Source organism: Saccopteryx leptura, chromosome 9 (genome assembly GCF_036850995.1).
Source record: "Saccopteryx leptura isolate mSacLep1 chromosome 9, mSacLep1_pri_phased_curated, whole genome shotgun sequence".
Taxonomy (NCBI): Eukaryota; Metazoa; Chordata; class Mammalia; order Chiroptera; family Emballonuridae; genus Saccopteryx; species Saccopteryx leptura.
Genome location: NC_089511.1, coordinates 86,832,404 through 86,856,985, shown reverse-complemented (window position 1 = coordinate 86,856,985; position 24,582 = coordinate 86,832,404). Strand labels below are relative to the sequence as shown.

Genomic DNA, 24,582 nt, shown 5'->3' with positions numbered 1-24,582 from the left:
CCTGGCCTCAAGCCTAATCCCAATTTGATTTATGTGCCTAGAACCAGTCCTGCCAAAGGGCTCTGGCTCTGCTTTCTTTCTTTTTTTTTTTTTTCTTTTTTTTGTATTTTTCTGAAGTTGGAAACAGGGAGGCAGTCAGACAGACTCCCGCATGCGCCCGACCGGGATCCACTGGCATTCCCACCAGGGGGCGATGCTCTGCCCATCTGGGGCATTGCTCTGTTGCAATCAGAGCCATTCTAGCACCTGAGGCAGAGGCCATGGAGCCATTCTCAGCGCCTGGGCCAACTTTGCTCCAATGGAGCCTTGGCTGCGGGAGGGGAAGAGAGAGATAGAGAGAAAGGAGAGGGGGAAGGGTGGAGAAACAGATGGGCACTTCTCCTGTGTGCCCTGGCTGGGAATCGAACCCTGGACTCCTGCATGCCAGGCCAACGCTCTACCACTGAGCCAACCAGCCAGGGCCTCTTTTTCCTTTTAATTTTAAAATAATTGTTGAAATTCATTGGTAAATTGAGTAAATTTACATTGCAGTACTAAGTGGATACACATGGTCATTATCATATTAAAAACTTGCCAAATAACTCCAGTAACCATCAGTCACAAGTCCTTGAAATAATATAGAATTAACATCATGAGCTGCTGCAACCTTTTGAAAGTAGAATAGGAGACTCAGTGGCCAGGAAGAGTTTGTAGTTACAGAGCCTTGGACTTCTAAATCTTGATGAGCAAGCTCTTGATTACTGAGTCATGATATTTTCTTCTAATTTTTTCGAACAATCTTTGTTTGACTGGATACCATATTCACAGCTTCAGATGGGAGATCAACATACACTCCACCATAGTTTCTCCTCTTATCATCTTCTGTTATCGGTTCTTCTGTGACATCTTTAGCTGCTCCTTCAGATCCTCGGCCTGAGCCCACGCTGGTGGCAGTGGAGTTCCCGCAGCCCATCGCGCCACTGGCTGGAGAAGCTGCGCTTACGGCTGGCGGCCACAGGTCCTGGGAGTGGCTCTGCATTCTTGTCATGCATTTTCTGTTCTCATCCATCTTGCATTCAATTGTTTCAGTCTATATATAGCCAAAGAACTCCAGGACGGGAAGCCACATTGTGTAGAGCTTGTATGCAATCTTTTCATCGTCAGCCAATCATCTTAGAAAGTGTATTTTCCACTATCATCAGTGCTATGGAAAATTAACAAAAGTCAACTCAGTCTGGCCAAAGGGACCCCAACATTCTGGATACTGTGACTTTAATGGAAGAAGCTTCCCAGTTTTTGAAAAATATGTTCTGATACCCAGTAGGACCAAGACCATTGTCCTCACTGGCAACAGCTGTATCTGGAGCTGCAAGGGACACCCTGAGAAGTGACAAATACTCAGATCTGCTCATGACAGGGAAGCCAGCAGCTGAGTCTCCCTGGCAGTCAGACTTCTTCACTGTGTGTCACCTCATTAGCCTCAGTGGAAAACAGCCTTTCTGAAAATTAGTGACACTGCGTGGACTGATGAGCTGACAGCCACAGGAATGTCATCAAGAGGGAGGAGCTGAAGAAGAAATGACTGCTTTGATCAGGCTAATTTTACTGTGAATGACAGTGAGGCAGTTTGATACACGAAGACCCTTGAAATGAGCAAACTACCTCATTAATAAACAACCTGGCTTTGAGCTGCTGCCCACCCCTCCCATTTCCTGCTGAGTGTCCTGTTCTTGCAAACCGAAGGTCCTTTGAGACTACATCAGAAATAGGCATTTGTACTGAGTACTTCTGGATGCCAGGTACTGTCATCATTTCCGTTGTGACTTTTCGTTCTATAATACTCATAGACTGGGGTACCTTTGTTACCCCAATTCCACATATAAGGAAAGGAACTTGCCCAGGCACACAACTAAGTAATAGACCAGTAAGCAGACCATTACAATCTAAAATATCAGCATTTTGACAACTCTTCTAGACTATCTTCCCCTTAACTATTCTTATAAACTACTCCTCCAATTTTAGTCATCATTCTGAGAAGAATTCACCTCACCCCCAATGAGGTCAGAACCAATGACCCACAGCTCCATCATCTCATTGCCCACCTCTTCCTCAGGAAAAAGCACTTTAGATTTTTAACTCTAAACTTCCATCAATACCAGTTTCCCCAGGCTCTTAAGACCTTTTCAATGGAAAACAAAGACTCACCCTCTGTAACAGTTTTGAAGTATATAATCTAATATTGTTAATGATAAGTGCTATGTTTATAGATTTCTAGAATTTATTTAATTGTGTAACTGAAACTTTATACCTGTTGATCAACAATTCCCCATACTCCTTCCCATTATTACCACAATAGTTTTTAAAAGGGTGGCAGGAGAAAACGTTTGGAGGTGATGGACATATTTATTGCCTTGACTGAAGTGATACTTTCACTGGTATACACATATGTCTAAACTTATCGTATTACATACATTAAATATGGGGAGTTTTTTATATATCAATTACACTTAAATAAAGCTGTATTTAAAGAAGACATTCTATCAAATTTAATTTCAAAATAAAAAAGTTTTTAAAAAGACATTACAACCATAATAACCATAAAGTTTTTATAACAAATTTAAAAAAGAACAACAAAGTATCTCACTTTGACTGAGAGGGAGGTGATCTGACAGGAGGTATCATGTGACTCCACACTGCAGGGAACGGGGCTTTTAGAGCACAGGTGCGGGGCAGCTGCCAGCACCCAGATGCCGGCCACACCCCTGCGATTTCCCACATGGCTTCATTCCAAGTGTGCTTGATTTTACACACCAGTGCAGTTAAAGCCAATGGCAGTGTTTAAAAGGCATTAGTTTTGTTATGGTATTGCTTTATTACTTTTTTTTAATTCAAAAAGACAACGTAAGGTTAAAGAAAATACTCTGCAAGCCACCCACAACCCAATTTCCCTCTTCCCCACTTCAGACATAGTTTACAATGCTGAGATTGCAGTGAACTCGGAATTCTTAGTCTTTCTTTTACTGAATATTTTATTGTAAATTTATTTCAGAATCCTCAAAATGCCATCTTCATGGTTTTATAAAATGACATCATGTCGAGGAAATGTAATTTTAAAACAATCCTCTTAATGTGGAGTACCTGATTTCTTTTCTTAAAAATATTTTGGTATAATTATAGTTTATACAGCATGCCAGGAATTTTCTAAGTGCTCCACATTTATTAACTCATTTGATCCTCACAACCCATAATTTAGGCGGCAACACTACTATACACATGAAGAATTTGAGGCACTGGAAGTCACATTACTTGCCCAAGGTCACCAGGTAGTTGAGAAGGAAAGCTCACCCAGAAGTCCAAGGTCATCTGATTCTTCAGGATATACGCTGAACCACCACACCCCTCTCTGAAGAAAAAAAAAACAACAACTATCTGTGTAAATGTGGTTGGAGTTTTTTTTCCTGGCAAGTATTTTTTTAGAATAAATTCATAAGGTCTGAAAACTCTTGGGTCAATAACTATGAATATTTTTACTTACTAAATATTTCCACAACACAGTACAAAAGAGTTCTTTGTACTCCAAACTCCACCAGCAATAAATAATCATGCCAGTAGGACCATAGTAGCAACTAACTCCAAATTCTATTCTCATAAATTTTCATTGAATTTCTTAAACAGCTGAGAATTGAGTTCTACAGGTCTTTTACATGAGCTATTCTTTGAATGCTATGAACAATGGACACTTCTTAATCATATCTTTATTAATTGTATACATACCTCATTAACATTTTCACATCAAACTACGGTGTACTTGAGAGCACTTATACATTTAAAAATAAGTTCTTTAGGCCCTGTCCAGTTGGCTCAGTGAGAGCATTGGCCTGGCATGTGGAAGTCCTGGGTCTGATTCCTGGTCAGGACACACAGGAGAAGCAACCGTCTGCTACCTCTTTCCTTCTCTCTCTCTCTCTTCCCCTCTCTCTCTCTCTCTCTCTCTCTCTCTTCTCCCTCAGCTATGACTCAAATGGTTCAAGCAAGTTGGCCCCGGGCACTGAGGATGGCTCCATGGCCTTGCCTCAGGCACTAGAATAGCTCAGTTGCCCAAGCAATGGAGTTGTGGCCCCAGATGGGCAGAGCATCACCCCCTAGTGGGCTTGCTGGGTGGATACTGGTCCGGGCACAAGCAGAGATCTGTCTGTCTGCCTCCCTGCCTCATACTGAATAAAATAATAAAAATAAGTTCTTTAAACCCTTTATCTTTATTCCTTAACCTGTCAGATTTGACATAAACATTTTCTAAGTAGGTAGTCCTTTTGCTCTCAATTTTATTATGTTCCCTTGTACATAAACTGTTTTTTGTTTTTTTTGGGGGGTTGTTTTGTTTTTAGAATGTATGCATCTATTAGATGCCATTGCTCTATTGGTTCCAAGATGAGATAGCATGGTAACTTAGCAGCAAAATGGCTTTTTGATGTTCAAAACTGCTATAAAGAAGATAGCAACAGAGATAATACTGCATGTTCCAAATGAGAGTTTAGAGGGAAAAAATGAAGCCCTGAAACCACCAGTGTGCACCCATATTACTTTTTATTACTTTGAATAGAATTTTTATTGGTGGTGGGGGTGGATTTTAAATCTTCATTATTGATGGTGGTTACAGTAAAAATAAATTATTTACTTTTGTCTATCTTTTATTATGCTATTCTTCCACACTTTTAAGATAATAATAACAGTTGTTAAACAAATTACATTTTCTATGTGCTCACATCACCAGAAAAATCAATTGTTTATTTTATTTCAATATTTATGTCTCACTTTTTTTTTCATGTCTTATTACAAGATTGTATAAGACAATATCAACCACTGTTGGGGATTGTGGGCATCCAAGCACCTAGAAGTGTACTCTCTGTCATGTAAAGGTTGTGGCATGATATTTTAAATTATAGCCTCCCGCAGTTATTTATACCGCTTCCTAGCACTTTCTACACCCTTCAGCCAGCTGTGGCATTGTTCTGTGGAAAAAATGGTACACCAGAAAAGGAGTTAAGAGGTTTTTTGACATTAAAACCTGAGTTTTGAAGATAGGAGGCTCCAATGATTAGTCCATAAACAAAATATTTCTATCATGGCTAGAGAGATCCTTACCCTCAAATCGAGAGGAAGAAAGGAAGGTCTGGCCCTATGAAGGTGGCTGACTCTTGCATGAGAGTGGCAGAAATAAGATTGGGTGGCAAAATCTAAGAGCCAGTTACTAAGTGAAGATGAAGGGACTCACAGAAACCTTAAATTTCTCTGAGTAGGGCCAACCATTTTCTTTCCTCCCCTCCCCCAGACTCTGTACAGCCAATTAGTATTGGTCTACATCCTGCAAAGTACCATTCTGCAGCCTTGGGTGCTATGGAGGGAAACCTTCCCTCAGTGCCAAGACCTTGGCATGGGGTGAATTTCAGGGAGAGAAATATAAGGAACACAAGCACCATGGTCTTCAATCCTTCAAGTGAGAAGAATAGGAGCTAAATTCTGGTGACAGAGTCATTGGTCCAAGAGGGAGGGGTTGGGTCATCTACAGTCCTGTGCTTCCTTCCCAGGTCCTTGACTACCTCCAGAATCCGGACAAAAAAAAAAACAATATTCCCCAAAGATATTCCCAAGGGGATTTTACAGAGTATTTTTAGATCTTTTGGCATTTGCAAGTTCTCCTCAAGTGATTTTGTGAAACAACATTCACTATAATTGTAAAGTCTTAAGTATTTCTTTTCTTTCCTTTTTTAAATATCCCAATCCAAGTTTAAATTGGATTAAGTTCTAGGAAGAGGTGAAGAAGAGTATGCTCTCTGAGTGGTCTGTCTCACAAGATGGTGTCTGGCTGTGACCCACCGTATCAACAGCCAACCCATTAGGTTTGAGCTTTGGCTGTGAGAGGGCAGGGGGACCTCACTGTGCCATTAGGGCACATGGCTTCACTGGAATTCCTCCCACAACAGCGCCCATCTTTCTTTACTGTCTGAGATATTAGAGGATGCAGGTGGTGAGGATTAAAGAGTGAGTATTGATTTATTACTTCTCTCCCACAGCCCTCACAGAGCACTGGGCTTCAAGGAAACCTGTTGGTCTGGGTTGTGCATATGCCTGTGGTCTGGGGATTGTTCTGCTCTTATGGCAAGCCAAACCTCCAATAATCCCTGTGCCCAGGGTGGTCACTATTGATTGATGCTGGCTGCCAGATGACAGACCGAGGCAGTGGAGAGAACACAAAAGCAGCGGCTTAATAAAGCCAGAGCTGGGACAGCTCTGCCATCAGGCACAGAGCCCTGAGGGCAGACCTGCACACTCCCAATTACATATTTGATGACAATAAGATGATTCATTTATAATATTTTAAAGGTTTATGGGTCTTCTGTATCACCAGATTTCCTTTTTTTGGTTACAAAGCTATGTTTGGATGCCTCAAAGGTCAGTACCCACAGCCCGCCCACCCTCTCTTTGAGTTCCAGGGTCCATCTTCCATTTTTCCACACTAAAAGAGGTGTAGTGTCTTCACCATCTGTATAACTTTTTCTGAAAACTACACAGTGAAGAGAAGAAGTGTCTCAGTGTCCCCTTACTTTCCCAATGCCACAGTCCCTCATTTCTCTGAGCACTTTTCTGTGCTCTGTCCTCAGTCTGTGTGCTGTCCACACTTCACCACCTGCACACTCCTCAATGGCCCAGAACATCCAGGTCAGGAGTCATTCGTAAGCTTGGAAGGCCACCACCAAGTCCATTTCTACTCTCTGCCTTGTGCACCTCCTGTAACACTCGTATATCCCTCCCTAATAACCACTAAATCTCACGAGAGCCATTGTTTTAAATATACAATTGCCTTCCCTGCTGAGAACCACCAGGGGAAAAATTAAGGATTTTTATCCTTGAGTTTTTACACCCTATAAACAGAGAAACTGTAGGTTTAATTAAAACACTGTTACATGCCAAAATATGAATTTCAAAATCAGAAAGGCCTATCTAACATTGACAAGTTACCTTACTCTCTTTGTCTACTTTGTCTCACAGATACTCCAATTCTGAAATTAATACATTCTGAAAGAATCATCCTAATTGCTCAGTGTCTAAAACATATAAAACTATATAGCTTGTCAAGTTGAAACCTGAGATGTAAATAGCTAAATTATAGGAAGAACTACAAAAACAATGAACAAAATGGCAGTAAGAACATATCTGTTGATTACTTTCAATGTAAATGGACTAAGTATTCCAATCAAGAGACATTGGGTTGGCTGAATGAATTTATTAAAAAAAAAACAAAAAACATCAATATGGTGCCTACAGACCCTGACCAGTTGGCTCAGTGGTAGAGCATCGGCCCAGCATATGGAAGTCCCAGGTTTGATTCCCAGCCAGGGCACACAGGAAAAGTGCCCATATGCTTCTTCACCCTTCCCCCTCTCCTTTCTATCTCTCTCTTCCCCTCTTGTAGCCAAGGCTCCATTAGAGAAAAGTTGGCCTGCGTGCTGAGGATGGCCCTGTGGCCTCCCCCTCAGGTGCTAGAATGGCTCTGGTTGCAACAAAGCAACACCCCAGATAGGCAGAGCATCACACCCTGGTGGGCATGCTGGGTGGATCCTGGTCAGGTGCATGTGGGAGTCTGTCTGACTACCTCCCCACTTCTAACTTCAGAAGGATACAAAAAAAAATGCTGCCTACAAATTATGTCACATTGAAAGACACAGAAAGACTAAAAGTGAAGGGATCAAAAAGATGTTTTATGCAAATAGAAACAAAGAAACAAACAAAATCCCTGGGGTAGCAATACTTGTATCAGACAAAATAGACATTATTTTTCCCCTTGCAAATAGCTTTAATTTCATTTAAATTAAAAATGTTCTGTGTCTCCCAAACCACCTCTACACAAAGTTATTCTCTTGAAAGATAAACAATTTTCAGGAGAAAAGTTTTGAAGATAGTAAAAAGTTTTTCACATTTCTTTCATATTAATCCATCAAAAAAGGTATATAATCAAAGTTTCAACATTTGACTTGTCAACAAGGTATCTGGATCATTCATTCAGAAAAAGAGGGGAGAGGAGAATCACAATCTCTCCTGTGATCTGAAGTGTACAGAAGTTCATATCTACCTGTGTCAGTTGACACTGGTGTCATATGCAACTATGAATGACCATCTGGGGAAGGGTTTCATTGAGCTGATAGTAGAGGAACAAAGAAGAGGACAGGAGACACCTTCTGAGAAGACTGATTTGTGATCAGCTGAGCATTAACAGGCTAAGAGAAAATCAACGTCCTGCAATCAGTAAGTTTAAAGACAAGCTCAGTTCTTTCTGGCATTATTGACATTTCCAGCATTCTACCTTCCAATTTATAGAAAACAATTAAAAGATTAATAAAAATAGAGAATGTAGAAACTGACTTTGTGTCTGGAGGAATGGCACTGCAATTCCAGTGCTCACGTGCTCCATCTGGAAAGTGGAACCCTATGGAGGCACCAGGACACTTCTGTGCCTGGGGCTCAGCGGGCTGGTGAGAAACAGGCCTGTTTGGCCATCTTGTGGATCACATAGCTGAGTATGTCCCTGGTTTGGAAGTGAGCTCTACTTCAGTGTCAAGTCCCATGACAGCCTGGAAGGTCTTCCTGGTATCCCACTTGACCTGCACTTTCATTCATGGTGTGATATTTTCTGAAATGCTGATAGTGTATTACTGCCATCCTGTGTACTACCCAGATATTTGCAGTCTCCCCAAGGAGGTAGTCGAGGGGGATCACACCCACTCTGATGGAGTTACTGTTGTGAATGTGCTGGTAACTCACCCAAGACAGCTTTAAGTCCAGGGTAAAAGGCCCTTGGCTGCCCAGTCCTGGGAGCTGCCTGAGTCATACATATTCTTTGCACCAGAATGATCAGGGGACAGTCCATCTTCTGGTACCATTTAGCAGCATTGAACACATCAAGAATTTCTCCAGAAGGCTGATATAGAGTCTGTGGTGCCTGCTTGTTCAAAACTTTGTTTAATAAACAAGTGTTGGCAAATGTTTCCCATGCCATAATGGGATCGGTATGGGGGCATTGAGTCAGGAATTTAAGGGGCTGAAGATCCAAAGTCTGGTTTCAGGACTAGTGGTGACTTAATGTTTATAAATTTGAGATTACAGTAATACAGCTTATCTGATGGGGCTTCTATGCAGTCCAGCTTTCACTTGGTCTCTACTTTCTGATGGACCTCCATAAACATCCCAGGGATGACATATTGACTCCAGTACCTGGATCTCCTCTCTAGTTGACCAAATATATTTCAAAAATACCTGTTGTCCCTCTGCATTGACCAATGAATCTTTCTCAAAATCAATCTTGATGGTTCCAACCATTGCATATGCTATTACAAATGGTGGAGAGGATAGTTTTCCTGGGTATTGGCATGTACTCAACTTTCAAAATTCCTGTCACCAGAGAGTAGTCCAATAGTTAGAAGGTTGCCAGGGTCCATATTGACTGCAAGCCATTTTCAACTTTTTTAATAATTTATAAGGAAGCAGTTTCCATGTAGGAGTCTCCTCATCATCAAATTCACCAGCCACAGCCACAGGAAAACATAATGCCAAATCAGTTTTCCCTTGGTCGCAAGAAGCTTGAATTGCCTTCTGCAACCCTGTTAACCCTGATGATTTTTTCTTTTCATTAACATCTGGTGATTGTACTGGTAGAGGCAAAGACATTTTAATAGCCTTATTTTCATCCTTTTTGTCAGTCTTGGAGGAATATAATATGGGCAAGACTGTTTTTGACTTTCAATCCTCATTATTTCTATTATTTTTAGCTGTCTCATCTTCTAATTCAGCCTCATTTTTTGGAGATAAATGATTTTCACTATCATCCTGATGTTTACTTAATTTTAAAGAGGCCATAGCATGATTTGTACTATCTTGAGACTGCCTTCTATTTCTAATTAACGGAGTCTCTTCTTTTGGAGGAGCAGTTGCCTTAGAAAATTTATGCATCTCATGTTCTGGATTTAAGGCATCTTTAATCAAGCTTCATAAAGCAAATGTATCAACTGGGACCTTTTCTGGTCTGTATAGCTCATAATAACGTTTTAAATCTTCTCCAACTTTAATCCATTTCTCGAAACTAAGCGTTTCCTCATCTAGAAACCATGGAGAACATTTTTGTACAAATTTCATAAAACGAGCTACTTGTTGAGTGGAAACATTAACTCCTTTTTGGGAAAGTGTATACTTAATGACTTTTATAAAGAGTCTTCTTTCTTTAGACTCAGTATGGCCCATGACTTCTCAAAATCTTAAGTTCTGAAATTCTCCACCTATCCTCACCCTGTCTTTCTTACAGGGGGGTCTGCAGCACCCTGAGTGGAGTCCTAGCCGTCCCGAGACAACGAGGGGGGATTACCTGTAGGTCCCTGTTTGGGCGCCAAATGCCGGGGTCCAGCCCCGGGGGGGATCCAGGGGTCCCACAGGAGGAGATGGCGTTGGCGAAATTGAGTGAGAGAGCCGAATTATTTTCTTTTTCTTTATTCTCTAGTTAGCATTTACTGCCAGGCATTTCTACCAAATGCTAGTACAGCTCCTTTTTTATACACACACACCAAGTTACAATTACATGGTATTAATCATTGCTTCTGTTTCACTATGTTTACATGTTTCCAGATAACAGTTAATTTATATCTATAAACTACAAATCAGGTGGCAAATCATTCAAAGTACAATTAAAAAATAACTTGAATAGCGATAACATCGGTAAAAGCTTTTAAAGGATTAGTACTAACTAATAACTCAACTTTACTGTTGTGAGTCAAGGGGCAGAGAGAGATTAACAGACAAAATCATTAGGGATTAGCAAAGGACCACCGCTTGCTCAGGCAAGTGGCCTTGAGTTTATGCAGTGTCCTAACTTTTCTCACAAGATAACAAAAGGCTTGCCCATTAAGAAATTGACATAACATTAAGAAAAATTTTACTTAAAGATATATAGAGTGCACTTGCAAGATAGCTTAGTAGCAACATAATTTCAGAAGACATTAATTGCTATTGCTTCTATGGATGCCCCCCCATACCTCTCATTATCTGAAGAAAGAAATTTGGGGAGTATACAAACCTCATGAGAGTGTCTCACTGAGAAAGCCCAGCAACTGCCTTCAGTCATAAAACAATTCTCTTAGAAAAACATTCTTTTCTTGCTGACTGCGTTTCCATTCCAAGCCATGCAACAGGCCATTCCATTACACCTTACCTAAGATTCTATTGTCTAGTTAAACTTTATTTATTTACTATATTCACACACTAGTAAATTCTAACTATATTCTTCTTATAGTGTTTCACTATTTGCAGATTAAATAAGCAAGAAGAAAGGAAAGTTTCTCTACTCTATCACATGAAAAGGCTAGGGAGGAAAAATGATAAATTAAGTGAAGGCCGAAAGGTGCTTTGCGCACAGCCACTGCCTTCTATCCATTCACAAGTCACAATCTATTCTTTCTAATATGATTAAGAAGAAATTTTTTTTACAAACTTAACCCTTTACAAGGGATATCATAGCCAGCCTCTTATGTTTACGAGCCCAGTTCAAGGGGCTTACAGGCTTTTTTGTGGAATTTACACCTTCTGTCTCATTTTCAAAGAAATTACTATGAATCTACAGGGAAAGCATGGTACTATTATTCCTGTGCCATAAATAATAGCACACACCCAGAAAAGGGGGGAATATAAGGCCAGATTAATTCAAAAGATTAAAGGGGGAAGTATCGTTGTGCCTTTCCTTTGCGGTGACTTTGTCAACCCACAGCTGTTGGTCTTTACTGCGGTGACTCTATCTTCTTTTGCTGTGACTTTGTCAACCAGCAGTTGTGGATCTTCTCCTGCTGTGACCTAGTTAGCCAGCATTAGTGAATTGGCTCCCGACAGAAGGTCTTCCTGCATGATGGCTTCTAACAAAGCTTTGGGCAAGGGCCCACTGTTGCCATGCAGGTTATGCAACCATAATGCACCATATCAAATCCAAGCTGAGCCTGACTGGGCAGTGGCGCAGTGGATAGAGCGTTGGACTGGGATGCAGAAGACCCAGGTTCGAGACCCTGAGGTCACCAGCTTGAGCGAGGGCTCATCTGGTTTGAACAAAAGCTCACCAGCTTGAGCCCAAAGTCTCTGGCTCGAGCAAGGGGTTACTCAGTCTGCTGAAGGCCCGCGGTCAAGGCATGTATGAGAAAGCAATCAATAAACAATTAAGGTGTTGCAATGTGCAATGAAAAATTAATGATTGATGCTTCTCATCTCTCTGTTCCTGTCTGTCTGTCCCTGTCTATCCCTCTCTCTGACTCTCTCTCTCTGTCTCTGTAAAAAAAAAATCTAAGCTCAGACTGATAAGGCATGATTCCACTTTCTTTCAGGAAATAGGTGACCACACCATACCCAGGAAACAGGCTAGTTTTGAGGTAAAGTTTCAAATTCAGAACAGCACCCACAGTTTTGGGTTTTTTTTCTTTTTGCTAACAATCCTGCTCCTAACATCACAGACAGATTACTGATGTTTCTTCAGCTAATAACAGCAGCAATTACCACAGGACCATGGGCAAGGGTGAATTGCTATTATTATAGATAAATGTCATATGGTTGATACGATGGTCTGGATCAACCTAGAATTCTTAAAACCTTTGCTTGGCTCCAAGGCACTTCTCAAAGTCCTTTTCATGTTGGACCTGGTGACTTTGTGATATGACCTTTTGGGTTCATTGGCATAAAGCACCATTGTTCTCAAATCTAATCCTACAACTTGGACAAAGTCTGGGTCTTGAGATGGGTCATTGAAATTCTGTAACATTCCAACAGCCTGAAGATACTTTTTAATATGCTTTACTTTTCTTCATCACAACTTGTCTGTGCCAGGTGCCCAACCAGGAAAAAGGGAGCAGTTTCTCCACACTCTGGATAGATGTGGGCAATTGTAGCCTGGTCAGAAATGGACAACTGGGCTATTCCTGGCCTGAAGAACTCAACAAATCTGCCACTACCCAAAACTGGCAGAGGTGCTGGGTAATGGTTAACATGATGTTAGTAGATGTTATCACAGTATAGGAATTTCCCATCATTTATGCCTGTCTGCATCATCCTGTAGGACTTTACAGGTGTGCCAGCTGTGATTGACTTTGCTGCAATGTCTGACACTGTGAAAAACTTAGAAAAATCAGAGAAAATAAAACCTGTCTGTCCTGCTAATCTTGTCATTGATTATTTCATCAGGTGGATTTCTACAAAAGGGCAATTACAGAAGAATAAAAAAGAATAAAAAAGAATAGCCAATCATCTTGGGAAGCACCATGCTCATTGGGTAACCTTGCGTGACAGCTTCTAGTTGGATACCACTCATACCCTACCTGAGAATTCTCAAACCATCAAGTATGTACTGTATAAATCCATGCCCAAAAGGCTGTCTGGGTAATAATATCCATCCTGGGCAAATACCACTCTTGCCAGATTTACCTGGTGGATAATTCTTGATCCAAGAGAATAATTTACATGTTACAAAAAGCCTAAGAACCCCATTTAAAATTTTTAAATTGTTCTTTAGTTACCTCAAATTCCATTTTTTTATTCTTCTGTAATTGCCCTTTTGTAGAAATCCACCTGATGAAATAATCAATTACAAGATTAGCAGGACAGACAGGTTTTATTTTCTCTGATTTTTTCTAAGTTTTTCACAGTGTCAGACATTGCAGCAAAGTCAATCACAGCTGGCACACCTGTAAAATCCTACAGGATGATGCAGACAGGCATAAATGGAACTTCTATGTTCACATGCTATATGACATTGCAATTTAGAATAGTTTCAATGTCATTTTTCTTCCCCCCAAATTGATCACAGTTCTGAATGGCTACCTCCAGGAGAATTCTGATAGGATATGGTAAGCATTCACATCTTAAATTGTCCAATTTATTCAAATTGAATATCTTTTTTTCTGGTTATACAGAATCCAAAGATTCAATGGGGCATGGAAATGGCTTATTCCTGGTTCCTGATAGCTCTTGTCTCACAGACTGTACAGCAAGCTCCAGGGAACAAAGGACAGCAGGCCATGAGGTGTGCTACTGTGCACTGTGGGGCACACCCTGTGAGCTGTGTGGCTGCAGCCAGCCAGACAAAATAGATTTTAAAACAAAGACTGTAAAAATCGACAAAGTCTGAAATTATACAGTGATAAAGTGATCAATCCAAGAGGAGAATATAACTTTACATACCCAAAATAGGAGAACCTAAATTCATAAAGCAAATATTAACAGACACAAAGGGGAAAATTGACAGTATTACTAGAATAAAAAGGAACTTTAATACCCCACTTACATCATTGATAGATCATCGAAACAGAAAATCTATGCAAAACATTTCCCTTAAAATGTACATTAGATGAGATCTATTTAATAGACATATACAGAACATTTTATCCAAAAACTGCAGAATACATACCCTTTTCAAGTACACATAAGACATTTTTCAGGATAGAACACATATTAGGCCACAAAACAAGCCTCAATAAATATAAGATGGTTGAAGTCATATGAAGCATATTTTCCAACCACAACAATGTGAAACTAGAAGTTAATTACAAAAAGAAAACTGAAAGAAAAGAAACCACACAAACACATAGAGACTAAAATACATGCTACTAAGCAACCCAAGGGTGGAGCAGTGAAGAAATCAAAAAGGAAATTAAAAAATACCTTGAGGAAAATGAAAACAGAAATGTAACTTTCCAAAAATCTATGGGATGCAACAAAATCAGTTATAAGAGGAAAGTTCATAGTAATACAGGCTTACTTCAAGAAATAAGAAAAGTTCAACATGAAGAGAAGATCCAAGATGGTGTAGTAGGTAGAAGCTTTATTAACCTCCTCCAAAACCACATCAAAATTACAATTAAATTATAAAACAATCATCCTGGATAACAATTGAAGACTAGATAAACAGAAGTCATATAACCAAGAATATACAGTAGAAGCCATATTGAGATGGGTAGAAGGGAGGGGATGTGAGACAGTCAGTTGTCCTATCCACATGTGGTGGTTGAGAATCTGGAGGAATACTTCAACTGCAGGAGTTCCCCCTTAGGAGTAAGGAGCCTCAGCCCAAAATAGACTTCCTATCCCAGAGTACCAGTGTTGGGAAGAAGAACTCACATAATATCTGGCTGTGAAAATCAGAGGGGTTCCATTCACACAAGTAAAACAGAACACTGCTGGAAATGCAGGTATCCTCTTAAAGGTACAGCACACAAACTCTCACTCATGAGTACTCACCCTGGGCTCTGGTAAAGAAAATAGCAGCTTGCAGGGACAGAAGGTTACAGAGTAATATAGGAGAAACTGAATTATGTGGCTTCAGAGTGAGGGCTCAGATATAGCCTCCAATGTTCCTGTGTTGAGTCTTCCTACAACATCACTATGGGCACCTTTTTTCTTGGGGTAAGCACTTCCCAGCCACATGGCATTAGCCTGATAAGCTACACTACCTCTGCCCTGATGATTACCTGGGGCCCCAGACTGGCCAATTTACAAAGGGCTAGGGGCCCTATCAGTGGCAGACAGTCTGGGACCATGTTGCGGTCTTTCTTGAAAAGTTCTCAAGAAATTTTGGTCAAGCAAGAAGGGTAAGGGCGGAATTGTCAGAGAAACTCAGGGAGAAACTAAATTGTGTGGCTTCAGGGTAAAAGACATCTTTCTGCATGGCTGGCAGGTGCCATGTTTCCCATGTTAAGCTCTCTCTCTCCATGGCGAAATCTTAATCAGTTTTAGCCTGGTGAGCCCTTCTAGCTTCACCAGATTCCTTCTTGAGACCAGGCCACACTGTAAAAGCCAGGTTGGTGGCCACCATCTCAGTGTATCCTGAGACTTTTGCTGAGCTATCTCAGACATAGCACTGGGTCCCAGTTTGAAACTGTATTAACCCACTCAATACCACTTGCCCCAACATGGTGACTCCCTGAGAACCTGGCTCATACAACTCACATACTGCCTATGCCTCTTTCAGTGGCTGAGACTAATGGTCAGCTGGTGGATAGTGACAAGTCTCAGGGTGCCTTGGGCCTTTTCCCAGCACTATTGGCAGCTGCCTCAGTTCACAGATTGGCACCTCCCAGGTACACCCAGGCACAGAAGAGGCAGCTACCAAACACGGATTGCTTTGTATCTCCTAACAGATAGCCCCAAGCTGGTCACAGGCAGTATCTGACACTGACCTGCATTGCAGTCCATCTCAAAAGATCCCAGAACTAATACACCAAGGGGATGGATCCAGACAACAGCGTAGCACTACCCAATTAGCTCTACAAGTGACAAATCCAAAAGGAGATCTCATCAGGAACCAGTCCCTGCTGAGGTGAATTTAAATTTGTGGTGTTAGTCACTGCACAGCAGCTTGTACACTGTGGTCATGGCCAATCCTCACAACCAGCAAGAATGAGAGTCAACCTATCCATGGACCTGCCAGAAAAAAATCAAGCCTCAACCACAAAAGGAGGTGACACATAAACCAAACAAGGGATACCCCTAGAGCACCCAATTCTGGTGGTCAGGGTGACTATGCCATTGAGCCCCATAGGACACATACAACATAAGGCCATCCTAACAAGACTAGGAGATATAGTGCATGTACCTAATACAAATAAAACTAGAAACAAATATAAAGAGGTAGCCTAAATGGGAAGACAAAGAAACATGCCCTTAATGAAAGAAAGGAGAAATCTCCAGAAAAATAACTAAATGAAATAGAGAAAAACAATCAAACAGATAGAGAGTTCAAAATAATGGTTACAAAGATGCTCAAAGAAGTTAGGGGGAAAAAGAGGAACTCAAGGAGAACCCCAACAAAGACATAGTGAGTGTAAAAAAGGACACAAAAACTACAGAAAAGAACCAGCCAGAAATAAAGAATACACTATCTGAAATGGAGAATACACTAGAAAGAATCAACAGCAGGATAGATGAAACAGAGGACTGAAGCAGTGATTTGGAAAACAAGGTAGCAGAAAACACCCAATCAAAGCAGCAAAAATAATTAAAAGCTTAGGACAATTTAAGGAACATTTGTTACAACATTAAGTAAAACAACATTCCCATCATAGGGGTACCAGAAGGAGAAGAGAGACAGCAAGGGATTAAGAACTTATTTGAAGAAATAATGACTAAAAACTTCCCTAATCTGATGAAGGGAAATGACACACAAGTTGAGGAAGCACCTAAAAGGCCAGGGGCCACTGCCTTCATGGCCATTCACATGCAGGTTCTCACTGAATTCAGACAGACAGTAAAGAAACAATGGAGCCAAGAAATGGTGGCCCATTCCTTTATTAAAGTCTTCCATCAGCCGACAAGCAAACACACAGGGATCCCAAAGCCACTGCCACATTCTCCAGTTCCAAAATGAGGAGAATTTTTTCTGATTTCTCCTAGAATCAAGGGCACCACCAGTCCTGGCAGAGTTCACAAAGCCCCTCAGCTCTGGTTCCCCAACTGCTCACCTTCTCCTCTCTGCACAAACTGGCTTTTTTTTTTAAGCACTCTACATTCTCTCTGCTCTCCCTGAAAAACATGGCTTCTTTCTCTTCAATCTTCTTCTCTTCCTCTTTTCAAAACTTTCTGGCATGAAAACCTCTTCACCAGCAAACATTAGCAAAACAATAGCCCTTCCCAAGTAGGAAGATAATTTGCAATTTCACAGACCACATATGCCGGGGTCCAGCCCCGGGGGGAAGGATCCAGGGGTCCCACAGGAAGAGACGGCGTCGGCACGAATCGAGTGAGAGAGCCGAATTCTTTTCTTTCTCTTTATTCTCCGGTTAGCATTTACTGCCAGGCATCTCTACCAAATGCTGGTCTAGCTTTCCTTTTATGCACACACACTAAGTTACAATCACATGGTATTCAGAATACATTGATTAATCATTGTTTTTGTTTCACTATGGTTACATTTTCTAGGTAACAGTTAATTCATTTCTATAAACTGTAAGTCATTCAAAGTACAATTATACAATAACTTGAACAGCAATAACAATATTGATACAAACTTCCAAAAGGTCAGTACTGATTAATAACTCTACCTTGCCTAGGATACTATTGTCTAGTCAAATTTTATTTATTACTATATTCATACACTAATTAAGTTCTAACTTTACTTTTCTCAGAGTGTTCCACCACCTGCAGGTCAGGTATGCAAGAAGAATGGAAAGTTTCTTTACTCTACCACATGAGAAGGCTAGGGAGGAAAAGTGATGAATTAAGTGAAGGCTGAAAGGTGCTCTGTGTATAGTTACTGTTTCCTACCTATTCATAAGTCACAATCTATTCTTTCTAACATGATTAATAAGAAGAAGTTCTCCTACCAACTTAACCCTTTATGAGGGATATCATAGCCAGCCTCTTATGTCTATGAGCCCAGTTCAAGGGACTTACAGGCTTTTCTGTGGAACTCACACCCTCTGTCTCATTTCCAAAGAACTTACTATGAATCTACAGGGAAAGCACGGTACTATTATCCCTGTGCCATAAATGATAGCACACACCCAGAAAAGGGGGGATATAAGGCCAGATTAATTCAAAAAGGTCAAAAGGGGGAAGTATCGTTGTGCCTCTCCTCCGCGGTGACTTTGTCAACCCGCAGCTGTTAGTCTTCACTGCGGTGACTTTATTAACCAGCAGCCATTGGTCTTCTTCTGCTGTGACTTTGTCAACCAGCAGTTGTGGATCTTCTTCTGCTGTGACCTTGTTAGGCAGCACTAGTGGATCGGCTCCCGACACACATATACCTGGCACTGCCCAGCTCTCAATGCAAACTATAAGCTAGCAAACATAAAAATCATATTTTACAAATTTATTTGACCAATACCACCAAAAGTCCCAAACAAGATGAACCCAAAGAGGCCCACACAAAGACACATCATAATTTAAATGGCAAAGTTTAAAAATGGGTAATTTTAAAACAAGCAAAGAGTAAAATAAATTAAAATAGTTACTTACAAGAGCACTTCCCTAAGACTATGAGTTGATTTCTCTACAGCAACTTTTAGGCCAGAATGTATTGGCACAAAATATTCAAAATGATGAAAAGCAAGGACCTACAACCAAGACTACTCTATGCAGCAAAGGTACCACTTAAAATTTGAAAGTGAGGCCCTGGCCGGTTAGCTCAGCGGTAGAGCGTCGGCCTGTCGTGTGGGGGACCTGGGTTTGATTCCCGGCCAGGGCACATAGGAGAAGCGCCCATTTGCTTCTCCACCCCCACTTCCTCTCTGTCTCTCTCTTCCCCTCCCGCAGCCAAGGCTCCATTGGAGAAAAGATGGCCTGGGCACTGGGGATGGCTCCTTGGCCTCTGTCCCAGGCACTAGAGTGGCTCTGGTCACGGCAGAGTGACGCCCCGGAGGGGCAGGCATCACCCACTGGTGGGCAGAGCATCGCCCCTGGTGGGCATGCCGGGTGGATCCCAGTCGGGCGCATGTGGGAGTCTGTCTGACTGTCTCTCCCCGTTTCCAGCTTCAGAAAAATACAAAAAAAAAAAAAAAAAAAAAAAAAGAAGAAGAAAAAAAAAATTGAAAGTGAGCCTGACCTCTGGTGGCACAGTGGATAAAGCATTGACCTGGGAACACTAAGATTGCCAGTTCAAAACCCTGCACTTGTCTGGTCAAGGCATATATAGGAGTTGATGCTTCCTGCTCCTCCCCCTTTTTTCTCTCTCTCTCTCCCTCTCTCCTCTCTAAAATGAATAAATAAATAAATAAAATTTGAAAGTGAGATAGAGAGCTTCCAAGACAAGAAAAAGCTAAAGTTTATCACCACCAACTAGTATTACAAGAAAGTTAAAGGGACTTCTTTAATAAGAAGGGGGTGGGGTGGGGGGAAATGAACATAAATATAAATAATAAAATGGAAATAAATTTGTATATATAAGTAATCACTTTAAATGTAAATGGTTAAGTGCTCCAATCAAAATACACAGGGTAGCTGAATAAGAAAACAAGACCCATACATATACTGTCTACAAGAGACTCACTTAAGATCAAAACACAAACAGATGAAAAGTAAAAGGATGGAAAAAAATATTTCATGCAAATGAAAAGAAAAAAATAAGCTGGGTAGCAATACTTATCTCAGACAAAATAAACTTTAAAACAAGGGTTGTAATAAGAAACAACTGAGTGCCTGACCTCTGGTGGTGCAGTGGATAAAGCATCGACCTGGGAACACTGAGGTTGCCGGTTCAAAACCCTGCACTTGTCTGGTCAAGGCATATATGGGATTTGATGCTTTCTGCTCCTCCCCCTTTTCTCTCTCTCTCTCTCTCTCTCTCTCTCTCTCTCTCTCTCTCTCCCTCCTTCCTCTCTAAAATGAATAAATAAAAATAAAAAAATTAAAAAAAGAAACAACTGAATATATACATAATGCTAAAGGGAGCAATCCAAAAAGAAGATATAACCCTTGTAAATGCTTATGCACCCATCATAGGAGCACTTAACATATAATGCAAATCTTGATGGACATAAAGAGAGAGATCAACAGTAATACAGTCATAGCAGGGGACTTTAATACTTCATTGACTTTACTGAATAGATTTTCCAGACAGAAAATCAACACATAAACAATGATCTTAAACCAGTGGTCCCCAATCCCCAGGCCATGGACTGGTACCAGTCCATGGGCCATTTGGTACCAGTCCACAGAGAAAGAATAAAAAACTTACATTATTTCTGTTTTATTTATATTTAAGTCTGAATGATGTTTTATTTTTAAAAAATGACCAGATTTCCTCTGTTACATCCATCTAAGACTCACTCTTGACGCTTGTCTCATAAGTTCAACAATTATACTTAAAAATACCACAGTTTTTACACCAGTCGCATAATTTTATTTTGTGCATTTATATGTCCCACCCTAAAGGCTGGTCCATGAAAATATTTTCTGACATTAAACCAGTCCATGGCCCAAAAAAGGTTGGGGACCACTGCCTTAAATGACACATTAGCCCAGATGGATTGATACTTTTGAAGTATTTCACCTGCAAGGACAGAAAACGCAATCTTTTCAAGTATACAGGCAACATAATCCAGGATAGGCCACATTTTAGGTAACAAAACAAATCTCAATAAGTTTAAGAAAACTGAAATTATGGCAAGCATCTTCTCTGATTACAAGTATGAAACTAGAAATTACCTGACCTGAGGTGGCACAGTGAATAAAGTGTCAACCTGGGATGCTGAGGTTTCCAGTTTGAAAACCTGGGCTTGCCCAGTAAAGGCACATACACGAAGCACCTACTACAAATTGATACTTCCTACTCTTTCCCCCTTCTCTCTGTCTCTCCTCTCTCTAAATTCAATAAATAAATTTTTTAAAAAATGAAGAAACTAGAAATCAATTATCATAAAAAAACTGAAAAACACACAAACACATAGAAGATAAATAAACTGTTACTAAAAATGAATAAATTAGCAATGAGATTAAGAAAAAATAATAAGAGAGACAAGAAGGTGATGGACTAGGCGGACGTACCAACTTCCACCTCCCAGAACCAAAGTGGATTACAAACTAATTTTAAGAACCATCATCTGGAACAACCAACTTTGGACTAAACTAAGAGGACTCTTCAACCAAGGAACACTGAAGAAGCCACACCGAGACTGGTAGGAAAAGCAGAAAAGCGGAGAGTGCTGCCCAGCTCCCCAGAGCAAACAGCAGCCAGGAGAGACTTGCATGGTGGGAAGTGAGTTTAGCAGAGAGGAGAGAGTCCTGAGTCCAGCCTGCAGCCTCAGAGCCTAGAAGAGGCAAATGGACAGTATTTAACTGGAAATAAGATAGGATACTGTTTGTGAGAAAGAGACTGATTTCTCAGACCCAGGATTCTTCTTAAAGGGACCACGCAGAAAACTTCTCTCACAACCACTCACCCGGGGCTCCAGGAAACGGGGAGAGAGGAGAGGTCCGGAGTAGCAGGAAGAGAGTGTAATCTAGGAGGCACAGAAAGAAACATTTTGGGAGACAACCACCCTAACCCCAGGGATGAGTCAGTCCTCAAATCTAAAGTGAATATTTCCCTAGAAACAGCAATACCAGCAAAGGGAAGCAGGACACCAGCCAAAAAAGCTCTCCTGCGGTACTCAGAATAGAGTCGCATAGAAGGAGGGAGCTTTTGGGACTACAGTAGTGAGTGTTGGGGTCTGAGCTGCAGTGCCCCCACCCACACGGCTGAGGGCTTACCAGAGGGCAAGCAGCAGCAGGACATGGAAGCGCAGTTCTGTCAGCAAGGGTGGAAGCCAGCTGGCCACAAATGAGGCCCAGGTGTGAGCTCAGTCTTGCCTGGCTGGGGAGGAGGAGACGTGCAAAAGTGGTCAAGCCTGGCTGCAGACCACCTGCAATCCAGCCTGCAGGGGAAAGGCAGGAGCCCTGAAAGGGGTGGAGACCTGCGCCTGTGCAAGGGTGCAGTAGCACAGCCTTGCCCCGCCCGTGGAACCCAGGCTTGTGGCCTGACATGAAAGCCGGCTCCTCCCACAGAGTAGAGCCAAAAGCCCAAAACAGGCGGAGTCCCGCTACTGAGCATGGGCACGCAGTCCCGCCCAGCCTGTGGAGCCAAGGCTTGCAGCCATCCAATGAGAAGGCTCCTCCTGCAAGGGCGGGGCAAAAGCCTGGAATCAGGTGGAGACCCCAGCTGAGCAAAGGTGCTCACCCCTGCTCTCAGGGCCGAGCATAATGCCACATGCGGGGGTAGGGCAAAGGCCAAGGGCAACGAGGCTTGTACACCCAAGCACGTGATCACTGCCACTCCTGTGAAGGAGAGGTGGAAACCACAGCAAAAGCCCCAGTGGGCAGGCACTGGCAATGCCCATACCCGAACACCCTAGGCAGCAACAGCAGAGGGGGTGGCAGGCCTGCAGACAGACCACACCTAGGGAACACAGAGGCCATACCCAGTGGACTCCAGTGGCCAAAAGCTTCTTTTACACAGACAAAGTGAGAAGGCAGAGAAATGCAACACAAATGAATCAAGAGAAATCACCAGAAAAGGACCTACAAGAGTCAGATATAACCAAATTACCAGATGCAGAGTTTAAAATAATGATTCTTAGAATGTTCAAAGCTATTAGAAAAACAATAGATGGTCATTATGAACACCTAAATAAAGAAATAGCAAAAATAAAAAAGACATTGAAATAATAAAAAAGAATCAGTCAGGAATGACAAATACAATATCAGAAATGAAGAACACAATGGAAGGAATTAAAAGCAGGATGGATGAAGCTGAGAATTGAATCAGCAAGTTAAAGGACAAGATAAATGAAGGCACAGAAGCAGAGAAGAAAAATGAAAAAAGACTCAAAGTTGGAGGAAACTCTAAGAGAGCTCTGTGACAACCTAACATCTGCATCATAGGGCTGCCTGATGGTGAAGAGAAAGAACAAGGGATAGAGACTTTGTTCAAACATATCACAGCTGGAAACTTCCCTCAATTAAGACAGGAAAACATCTCATGAGTTCAAGAAGCACAGAGAACTCCATTAAAGAGAAACCCAAAGAAATCTACACCAAGACATATCATAATTAGAATACCAAAGCTAAGTGATGAAGTGAAAATATTAAAAACTGCTAGAGAAAAAAAGATTATCACCTACAAAGGAGCCCCCATAAGAATGACTTCCGACTTCTCAATAGAAATACTTGAGGCCAGAAGGAATGGCAAAAAATATTCAAAGTAATGCAGAACAACAGCCTACAACCAAGACTACTTTATCCAGCAAGGCTATCATTTAAAATTGAAGAAGAAATAAAAAGCTTTCGAGACAAAAACAAACAAACAAACAAAAAAAAAAAAACTCCAGGGATTCACCACAACCAAACCAAGGCTGCAAGAAATGCTAAGGGGCCTGTTGTAAACAGTTCGAAGGAGAAAAAGAATATAGCAAAAGAGGAATACAGTTTTAATGAATAAGGCCTCCCAATGCTTACCACAGGCTGTGTTCTTACACTGACTGTACAGAAAGAGGAGGCAGAGTAAACCCAGCCATCTACACCTCAGCCCTGGCTCTTTGTCTGGTCTGTATTGTGAATGGGGGAACATGGGGGAAAAAATAAAATGGCAATAAATAATTACATACCAATAAGAACCTTAAATGTAAATGGATTAAATCATCCAATCAAAAGACATAGGGTAGCTGCATGGATAAGAAAAAAAGACCCATACATATGCTGTCTACAAGAGACACATCTTAAAACAAAGAATGCACATAGACTGAAGATAAAAGGATGGAAAAATATATTTCACACAAATGGAAATAAAAAAAAAGCTGGGGTAGCAATACTTATATCAGACAAAATGGACTTAAAAAAAAAGACTATAGTAAGACATAAAGGTTACTACATAACAATAAAGGGAGCAATCCAACAGGAAAATATAACCATTATAAATATCTACACACCTAATATGGGAGCACCTAAATATATAAAGCAGACTTTGATGGATTTAAAGGGTGATATCAACAGCAATACTATAATAGTGGGGATTTCAATAGCCCACTAACATCACTAGATAGATCCTCAAGAAAGAAAATTGACAAA

General features: G+C 41.1%; 1 non-coding gene and 2 pseudogenes across 1 annotated transcript; 1 reads left to right on the top strand and 2 right to left on the bottom strand.

Annotated features, from left to right (window-relative positions):
• Nucleotides 1–523: 523 nt before the first annotated feature.
• Nucleotides 524–970, bottom strand: LOC136381069 (overexpressed in colon carcinoma 1 protein pseudogene; annotated as a pseudogene).
• A 7,526-nt stretch (nt 971–8,496) lies between these two features.
• The window catches only part of LOC136381523 (cytoplasmic aconitate hydratase-like), a 39,204-nt pseudogene continuing 23,118 nt past the window's right edge, over nt 8,497–24,582 (bottom strand).
• LOC136381664 (small nucleolar RNA SNORA51) lies at nt 23,957–24,087 on the top strand. Its single transcript, XR_010747142.1, has one exon. It is a non-coding gene; the product is annotated as a small nucleolar RNA SNORA51 (small nucleolar RNA).